This window comes from Vigna unguiculata, chromosome 6 (genome assembly GCF_037176805.1).
Source record: "Vigna unguiculata cultivar grain cowpea cultivar isolate G323 ecotype 2 chromosome 6, ASM3717680v1, whole genome shotgun sequence".
Lineage (NCBI taxonomy): Eukaryota > Viridiplantae > Streptophyta > Magnoliopsida > Fabales > Fabaceae > Vigna > Vigna unguiculata.
The window spans coordinates 28,523,893-28,533,615 of NC_140797.1; the positions used below are offsets into that span (position 1 = coordinate 28,523,893).

At 31.0% G+C, this 9,723-nt stretch overlaps 1 long non-coding RNA gene across 1 annotated transcript; it reads right to left on the bottom strand.

Moving 5' to 3' along the window:
- Nucleotides 1–1,047: 1,047 nt before the first annotated feature.
- Nucleotides 1,048–1,532, bottom strand: LOC114187011 (uncharacterized). The gene is made up of 3 exons (XR_003605182.2): nucleotides 1,451–1,532; nucleotides 1,271–1,369; nucleotides 1,048–1,188 (listed from the first exon to the last, which is right to left on the bottom strand). It is a non-coding gene; the product is annotated as an uncharacterized LOC114187011 (long non-coding RNA).
- Between the last annotated feature and the right edge of the window lie 8,191 nt (nucleotides 1,533–9,723).

Consider the following 9,723-nt stretch of genomic DNA (forward strand, 5'->3'; position numbering starts at 1 on the left):
AATGGGATTAGGATGTGTTCTTCTACAAGATATAAGGGTAGTGGCATATGCTTCTAGGCAACTAAGAACATATGATAAAAATTACTCAACCCATGATCTAGAACTAGTTTCCATTTTTTGTACTTAAAATATGGAGACATTGTGTCTATGGTGGTAAATTCGAAGTTTTAGTCATCATAGGAGTCTTAAATACTTGCTTGATTAAAATGAGTTAAATATGAGACAAATGAGATAAATGGAATTTTTGAAAGATTATGATTTTTAATTACATTACACTACGCCAAAGTTGGCAATAGACAGCGTTTTTTTTTTCTTAATAGATAGCGCATTTTAGGCGCTATCTATTGGAGCGGTATCTATTAATAGACAGCGCTTTTTTACAAGCGCTGTCTAATGACACTTGATAGATAGCGCTTATCTAAACAAGCGGTATCTATATATTTTTTAATAGATAGCACTTTCTTTAGAAAATGTTGTCTATCAAAGCTCTCATAGACAACACTTGACTGAATAAGCGTTGTCTATCAAAGCTCTCATACACAACACTTGACTGAATAAGCGCTGTCTATAAAAGCTCTCATAGACAACACTTGACTGAATAAGCGCTGTCTATGAGAGTAGTTTTTCATCAATAGGTAGCGCTTTTTCAATTCATTAGTAGATAGCGCTTGTTCAAATAAACATTGTCTATTTTTCATTAATGGATAACACTTTTTCAATTCATCAATAGATAACATTTTTTAAAACAAGCGATGTGTATTGGTTTGATTATTGTTTATTATAATTTATTTAATTTTTTATTCATTCTATTCTTCGACTCACGTGCATGTATAAAGACTTCGAATGAAATCAAGCAAAACTGAAATGAAAGGGCATTGAAATTCTTACATAGTTACACAAAAAAACTTAATGATGTTTATATATTTTTAAAAAAGTATAATATTACATGAAAGAAATTAGCAAAAAAAACTAATATTTGTAGTACTCATCCATCATGTTCCATTTTTGCTAGACTGTGGGGCCAAAACACTTTAGACAAAACATTATTCCTAACCTTCCCTATTTTGTTATATAAGGAATTATACAACTAACCTATAAACATTTACTAATGAGATAAAAACACCAATCTTCCCTGACTTCAATGATTTGATTGTCAGAATATTGTTGACATCTGCAACTAGGAAAATACTACAACAAAGAAAAATAAAACAAAATTAGTCAATCAAAATCCTACTACAAATGAATAATACATATAATTAAGATAACTTACATCTATTGGAATTGTCCCTCCTTCACAATATGTGACAATTTCCTTCATATATCGACAAATGTAATACCCACAATCATGGCCGTTGGATTGTTTTGGACACTAGAAAACATCAATACAATTGGTATTAACCTTCAAATAAAACAACATCATTTGATCTTCAAATGCACAATTGTAATCTACCTTAATTGGTGTCCATTTGATATTGCTTAACTTAGACTTTGAAACCATAGACCCTCTTTGAGCTCGGTAGGTTTGTATAACCCTTGTTAATAATAAAAATGAAGCATACATAAGTAAAAAATATATATATACAAAAAGTATACATAAGAAACAATAGAAACAATGTTACCTCAACCATTTCCAATAAGCCCTAAATTACAAACAATTTTTTGCAGACTGTGATATAGTAATGCTCCTGCCATGGTTGCCAATCTTTTGAATGTAAATGAATCAAGTTGGTAGAATTGCAAACGGTTTCCAGCAAATGGTTAAAATTGAAATGCAGAGTTTGTAGGGGTAGGTGAATTCAATATTAATTTTTATCAGAAATCAATTCCCTCGTGACTTCCATTTAATTTCTTCTCTGTCGCTCACTCACGCACAACCACAACCCCCGTACATTTAAAAATAGTATTTGGAGTTTAGTATTTACATCTCCGGTCAAGGTATAATAAGAACAGTAGATCATTTACATGAAGGGTTTACAGAATCGATGATTAGTGCATATATATTCACATTGATGGCAAAGATAGATAAAAACAATACAAAGAATGAACAAAGATACAAAAAATCGAGGAGAAAGGAAGAGAATTTGGTACTCAATGAAGGACCGTGCAATGGTTGCTAAGAGAACTGGTTCGTTGCTGGAAAAATTGATGGAGAAGAAGAACGAATTTCCCAAACCCTTAATCAATAGTGCCCACTCTAAATATCAATGTTGTTGTGCTTGGAGGATGCGAACGTTGTTGCTCTGGTTGGAGACGCGCCTGCTTCTACTGTGGCTGCAGACGATAGCCGCTTCTACTGGTGGGAGACGAGGCTTTTCTGTTTTCGCGTGAGGGTTAGATGAAAAGAAAACACAATGGGAAAGATTGGATGGCGCGAGAGAATTTTTTTATGATACATAGATGACGCTCTTTTGCATAAACGCTTTCCATTGATTATAAAACGCTATCTATTTCATCTATTTAAAATAATTTATTTAGTTTTAAACATATAAATGAAACCGTATCATTTAGATGCTAAAATAAATAGCGCTTTTTTGCTTAAAAGCTATATATTAACGTAACATAAATAGCGCTTAACTTTGTAAACGCTTTCTATCAGTTTATATTAAAATATTATTATTTTTAAAAGTATAAAACAAACATAGATAGCATTTTTTCTAATCAAGCGTTGTCTATGTATAACGCTTTTTATAGCATTTGTTTAATAAAACGCTGTCTTTTAGCATGTGTTTTAATACATAGCGTTTAATTAAATAAGCGTTATCTAAATAGCGCTATCTATTCCTAATTTTGGCGTAGTGTTACCATCAAGAAAGGAAAATGCAATGGTCGATGCTTTAAGCAGAAAATCTTTACATGTCCCCTCACTAATGATTCAGAAAAGGCGGTTTGAAAAATTTAGAGACATGAATTTATCAATCACACTAAGCCATGATAAAATGCAATTAAACTCCAGTCATATCAATAGTAACTTACAAAATCAAATTCATGAGGCACAAGTAAGTGATGAATTCATTCAAAAGAAAAAAAAAGTTGATAGGAAACAAGAATGGAAAAAACTTTGGCATAAATAGGGGAGGAATTTCGAGATTTAATCAAATAATCTGTGTGCCTAATAATGGGGAGGTTAAAAAGATGATTTTAGAAGAATCACATAAGAGCAAATTAAGCATACATCCGGGCACAATAAAAATGTATCAAGACCTTAAGAAATATTTTGGTGGCCCTAGATGAAGAAGGAAGTGGCACAATATGTAGTAGCACGTCTAGTTTGTCCAAAAGCTAAGATAGAACACCAAAATCTACCAAAATATTTTCTCTTGTAGAATTTGTCTATCTCTCAATTCCTTGACCTTCTTGCCCATAATCATATAAACATTGCGTCAAATGTAATGGTATCCTTTAATTGTATTGTATCGGGCCTTATTACATGAAATGGATCAGAAATATATTTTCTTAATTGAGACATATGAAAGACATTGTAAAGGTTGAAAAAAAAAGGGTAAAGAAATTTAATAATCAACATGGCCTAGTTTTCTAAGAATTTGATAAGAACCAATGAACCAAGGAGTGAGTTTCTTTGATTTCATCACTTTACCAATTCCAATTGTCAGTGTAACTATCACCTTCTCGAAATTCAAGATGTTGTCTTCCCTTGTCACCATAACTTTTCTATCTGCTTTGATTTGTTCTTAATTTTTCCCTAATCTTTTTTATTTTCTTTGTTGTTTATTGAATCATGTGAGGACCTAAGATTAAATTTTTCTCTACTCTCAAACTAACACAAAGTGTCCTACATTTTCTCTCATGTAATGCCTCATGGGGTGCCATACTTATGCTAGAGTGGATAAAGTTGTTATAGGTGAACTCAATTAAAGGTAGGCATCGATCCTAATTATTATAATCTTCTAACACGCAAGCTTTTAACAAATCTTCTAAAGATGGATGGTCCTTTCTATCAACAATAGATAATAAAAATGGCATATTAGCAACAATAGGAAGTAAGCTTATTTAAATATGGTAAATCATGTAGATAATAAAAATCTGCCTCAGCAACAATAATATTTACAATAAAAATATTTGCTTCCATGGTATATCATGAAACATATTTTTCTTACCAGATTTTCATGATACTGCACCTCACCCTAAAGTAAACATGACAGTAGTTGATAATCATAATCCAATTTGCATTAATATATTAACATTTGCAAGACACCCACACACTTTAAAATATTTTAAATGTGGTTATCTTTTCTTTCATAACTCATAAAAAGTTTTATCACAACCTTTATAAGGAATTATGTTCAAAATTATGGCAAGTAGAATATAAAGTTTCACTACATATAATTTTAGGTAAACTATAACTTGAAGCATAACATTTACCATATCAAACAAAAGCATTTTATTTTTCATTTCGCTACACCATTAGATTAACATTATATGAAGATGTGACTTAGTGAATAACCATGAGTATCAAAAAATCACTCATTTATAAAGACATATATTCATCACTTCCATTTTTAATTAATTTTATACCTCAAAATTTTATAATTTGAATGGTCTTTAGCCAAACTTCTCATCAATTGTAATAATAATGTCATATATTACAACTTTCAACGTTTGTAATAATTAAAGAAGAACTACTAAATATTTTATTATAAGATAAATGTATAACACTTAAATCAAAGAAATCATCACAAATATATCATTTACCAACAAAAACACAATGTCTAGAAATAACAACTCTATGGTACCGAAAAACCACTTAGTAATAAACAAACTTTTTTCTTTTATTTTTGGTATAAACAAAATAATTCTTTATTAGCATACATATGAACATTGGTTCATAATCTATAAACAAATTATTTGAGTTAAAAACATGATTTAACTCGTTAACTTAGGGTTAATGACATCATACCTTTTAGATTAGAAATCATATGCAACACTTATAATAATAATATTAACTTCAGTCTTGTAATTAGACTGAAAATTTTAAACAAACTTTAAAAATAAAAACAATATTTTTCTCAACACAAAGACTCATAATCAAAACATAATTTTTTTCCTGATTTATGTTTTAAACATTAAGCACAATTAGACTACGAAGGAAGCAATATTGAAATAAGGTAATAAGTATGATGTCAAATACAACAATCCATTCTAATTTCATGTCATAAACAATATTTGCACATTCATGAATATGATAAAACATATAGTTATTGTCAGTCATTTGAAATTTTTTTTTACATTAATATCAAGATAAACCTTTTTTTTTGCGAAGATGCATAGTTTAGATAAATCTTTTCTTTTTTTTGCAAATGCATAGTTTAGTTCAAGTGTTTTCCATAAATCAATAATAGTTTAGTATAACAAACCATTTTATAAATAATATAAAGCACTTAAAATATATCCATCAAATATCTTTATCAAAAACATCATAACATATTAATTAGCAGCTCTATATATCACAAGAAAGAAAAGTATATTCATATTTCAATGAGTCAAATATTATTTTTTGTTATTATCAGAAAAAGAAAATTTTACCTATACATAACATCATCTTTGACTTTTGCAATAACAAGAATAATGATGAATAAACTAAAATAACATAGGTGTTTCTCTCTAATATGTTAGGAAAATATTAATCAAAATACATAATAAAAATTATATAATAATAAGAATAAGACAGAGATATGGATAACAAAATATTCATAAAGTCAAACAACAAATAATAATAATAATAATAACAATATAAAACAAAGTTACAAATGAAGTAAGGAGTAAAAATAGCCTGAGTTGAGACACGCATAGCGTTGTCCTTAGATAGAAATACCCCCCACTGTACATGGCAATACAACATTATTTGCGCTGCCCTCCCAATATATAACAACCCGTTAGATCATCGAGTGCAACAAAGTATCTATGAACCTTATGAAATTGTAATAAATCTAGTTTTAAAATAAAATAACATGTAATCAATAAAATAAATATAAAAAACCTTTTATCCATAAATATCATTTACCTCTAAAATTAGTATTGCATAAAACATTAGTAACAAAAATATTTTATTTTAATTATTTATTTTTTAAATTATATTAAATATTTCCAACATTATAATTGTTAAAATAACTCTATAAAGCATAACAACAACCTCAACAAAACAAATTTGAAGAAAAGTTTCATGAAAATGTTTTCTTTAATAAGATGTTTCAACAATACACTTTTCTCATTGAAGTTGCATTTGACAAGTTTCATAAAATGCATCTTGTTAGAGGAAACAACATTAAACTTCACTTATTTATATTTATCGGGACAAAAATTTGCAAAACATCTTTGAATGTATTAAAACAAACTTCACTAATGGGATCATATGGTCGTGTATGGATAATTGTTTCTCCTTTTGAACAAGAAGTTTTGATATGACATTTTTGCTGCACATAAATAAGCATTGCAAATTATTTAATCTATATGTACAATGCGGTTTAATAATTGGGAAATGAGATTTCTAAGCTAGATAACAAAAGTCTTGAATTGTGTACTTATTAAGAAAAGCCAATAATACCAAACTAATGTACTTATTAATTTTACAAGTTGAGTAGAGAAGGTACTTATCAGATAAGTCACTACCCATTGACTAAAATAACATTCTATTTATTTTTAGGGAAAGCACTAGATGTTACATTCACTAAGAAAAATGAATTCGTTGGACGAGTTATAGTGGTAAGGGCTCCTAAAAGTTTGAACTATTGAATGAATAGTATTATTGCTGAGCGAAAACGTTTTAGTAAAATCTAGAGAACTCATGGGTGTTAGGTCTTCTAGTGAGGTGAATCTATTAGATGAGATATTCATTAGACGATACCTTTGCTAGACAAGTATATAAAACTAATAGACAAGAGAAAAGAAAATCTTTGGAAAATGTTGGAATCGTTTTTATAATGAAATGAAGTGGATGAGAAATGTGAGGCTAAGTAGAGCTAGAGCATAAGATTATAATCTACTGTGTGGAGGTTGAGTAGAACTTGAACTATGTTGTCAAAATATACTATGGATATTCATATGCATAAAAGTTCAACATCACATTAGATTTTGGCCACAACCCAAACTTTACTAAGCATCTCTCTCTCCCTCACACACACACATATTATTAGAAAATGCGTTAGAAAATTAGATGTATATCCTCTGCTAAAACATGTATATCCATGAAACCCTCCTACAATCATATTGATATTGCTTCGTTTGTTTGTAGAATTTTGTTGAGGTCCATCTTGCTTCCTGCTTTGTTCCTATGGAGGAGGTGGATTTTCTTATTGTTGTCGTCCTTGTAATTCTCTTAAGCTTCCTCATCCTCAATTTCCTCGTCGTCCACGTCCCCAATCTCATCCCTTTTGCATATTATATACAAAATGAGTAAGCGCTTTGGATTGGATAAGTTCTTCTATCAAATCCTTAACTTTGGTGCATTCCTCGGTTGAGTGACCTTGGTTTTGGTGATAGCTCCATCTTTTGCTGAGGTCTCTAATCGAGGATTCGAGAAGGGCTATGGAAGACGAATGAGCTCCAAATTGTAGGCTTCCTATAGTATAGTCTCCCAACTTGTGTTGATTATCATGTAGGTATCAAATTTGCCAAGTCATTGAACTTTGAAAGCTTGGTTATCCGAGGAACCCTTGGTTTGGATGTATTAACTATTTTGCTCTAATTATCCTTTATAGACATATGATGAGTAACTTGTATTCAAAGCTTGTCCATGTTCTCCGACGGATTATTGATGAGAAAATACAGGAATGGCCCTAATCGTAGTGCATATATAATAACATGCATGATAACTAATGGGTGGAGGTCTAGAAACTCATTAGTTATGCTTGTAAATCGTTCCATAAACTATCGTAAGAGTTCATGATCCCTTTGAATGACGTGCTTAAGGAAGATATACGAGGCCACCACCAACTTTCAATCTATAAATCGGGCTATGAACATGGCACATAACATGCTGAATGAATCAATGGAATAAGGTTGTAGTGCGTTACCATTCCAAGACTTGTTCCTTAAGTGTGGTAGGGAAAAACCAACAATGTACTTGGATGTCTCTAGAGATAATGTTGACCTATGTGACATAGGACTTACATGTGCCTTCAGGTCTAAGGTTCTGTCGTATTTATCAATATTGATGATAACTTGTTTCAGAATATGAATCCTTTCTATTTCCGAGGTAAAGGGATGCATACCTTGAACTGAGCCATGCATGTTTTCATTGAGCTTGGCACGCAAAATAACACGAAAGGGAATGTGTTGATTACATACATTAGAGTCCTTGTGTGTTGGTGCTATCTTTTTCTCTGACTCTTGTCGAGTGCCCCTGCCATCTACCCAAGGTGGTGCACAAGACTCATGATCATCTTTTGTACATGAGTCGCACTACTCATGACTGATCTCCTTCCGATCTCGCTCTCGACTAGCCTCTCTCCTACTTTGTGGCGAATGTTAACTTTCATAAAATTTATCACATCATTTGGGTGAGGGAGATTTCTTGTGTGACTAAGGAGTTTATGTTCTCTCCTTCCATATGCGAGGGAAAGTTGGTTATTGTGATTTGTATCCTCCTCTCTCCAAGATTGAATGGTACGAGTTGTTTTCGTGTCAACCACTCATACCGAATGAAGGGATGGGACCCTAGTCTGGACTGAGGGATAAAACATTCTTTGTCCATATTGTCCAGCTTTTGATTCAAAGCTTGCAGCTCTTGTTGGTGTTGGGTGCCAAACATCTTCAAGTGGGTCTCCATATCTTTGTCGAACTGTTGCTTCATCTATTGCATTCCAACAACCATGTGCTAGAGATTTTCCTCATTTTTTGTTGAGGATGTTGCTTTTGATTGCGTTGATGAGTTGTGGATCCATGTCAAGTATGCAAGAGTTTGATGCTTGGGTCTGGTTATGTATCAACATCATACACTTGTGGGTGTGGGAAGTATTTCTACTTAGGCCCACGGTAGGTGCCAAAAGTTCTTACCAAGTTTGGTCAAGCAGTCTCCGAGATGAAATGACCAGGTTGTTAACATGTGACCGAGTTCCAAATCACATCATGGGTGAAGTCCACCTACAAAGACTCTCAAATGCTCAAATTAATAAGAGATTTTTGAGTGAGTATATATGAATAAAAACAATTATTATATGACTATACTTATGTGATGACATATATTTATAGTCCTTTTATACCTAAGAACATTGTATATTAATATATATATATATATATATATATATATATATATATATATATATATATATATATATATTATTATTAATGGGTTATGTTAATATCAAAGGATTATATTTCTATCACATATAATATCATATATTTATTTTAGGATGATTAATATATTATATAAATCTCATATTCGGATCTTAATTTATTGGACTTTCTAAGTCTACCAAAAATATGATTATATTGGTTAGGTAGGTAGAAAGGTTGGTACTCAAATTCGAATGATGCAGACCAACACCTAGTATTTTCTTCAATATTTGTGGTGCATCGAATCTCCATATCCATTAATTAACATGAAACCTTACCTTGATGTTCTAAACCTACTGATGGGCTTGTAGCCATTTCAACTTCTCCTCTTAAATCATTATGGCTCATTTGTCTTTGAAGATAAATTTATACACTTAAAAGGGAAGTTTTAGCTTCAATTAACATAGGATATTGTTTAACCAATTTTGTTTTGTT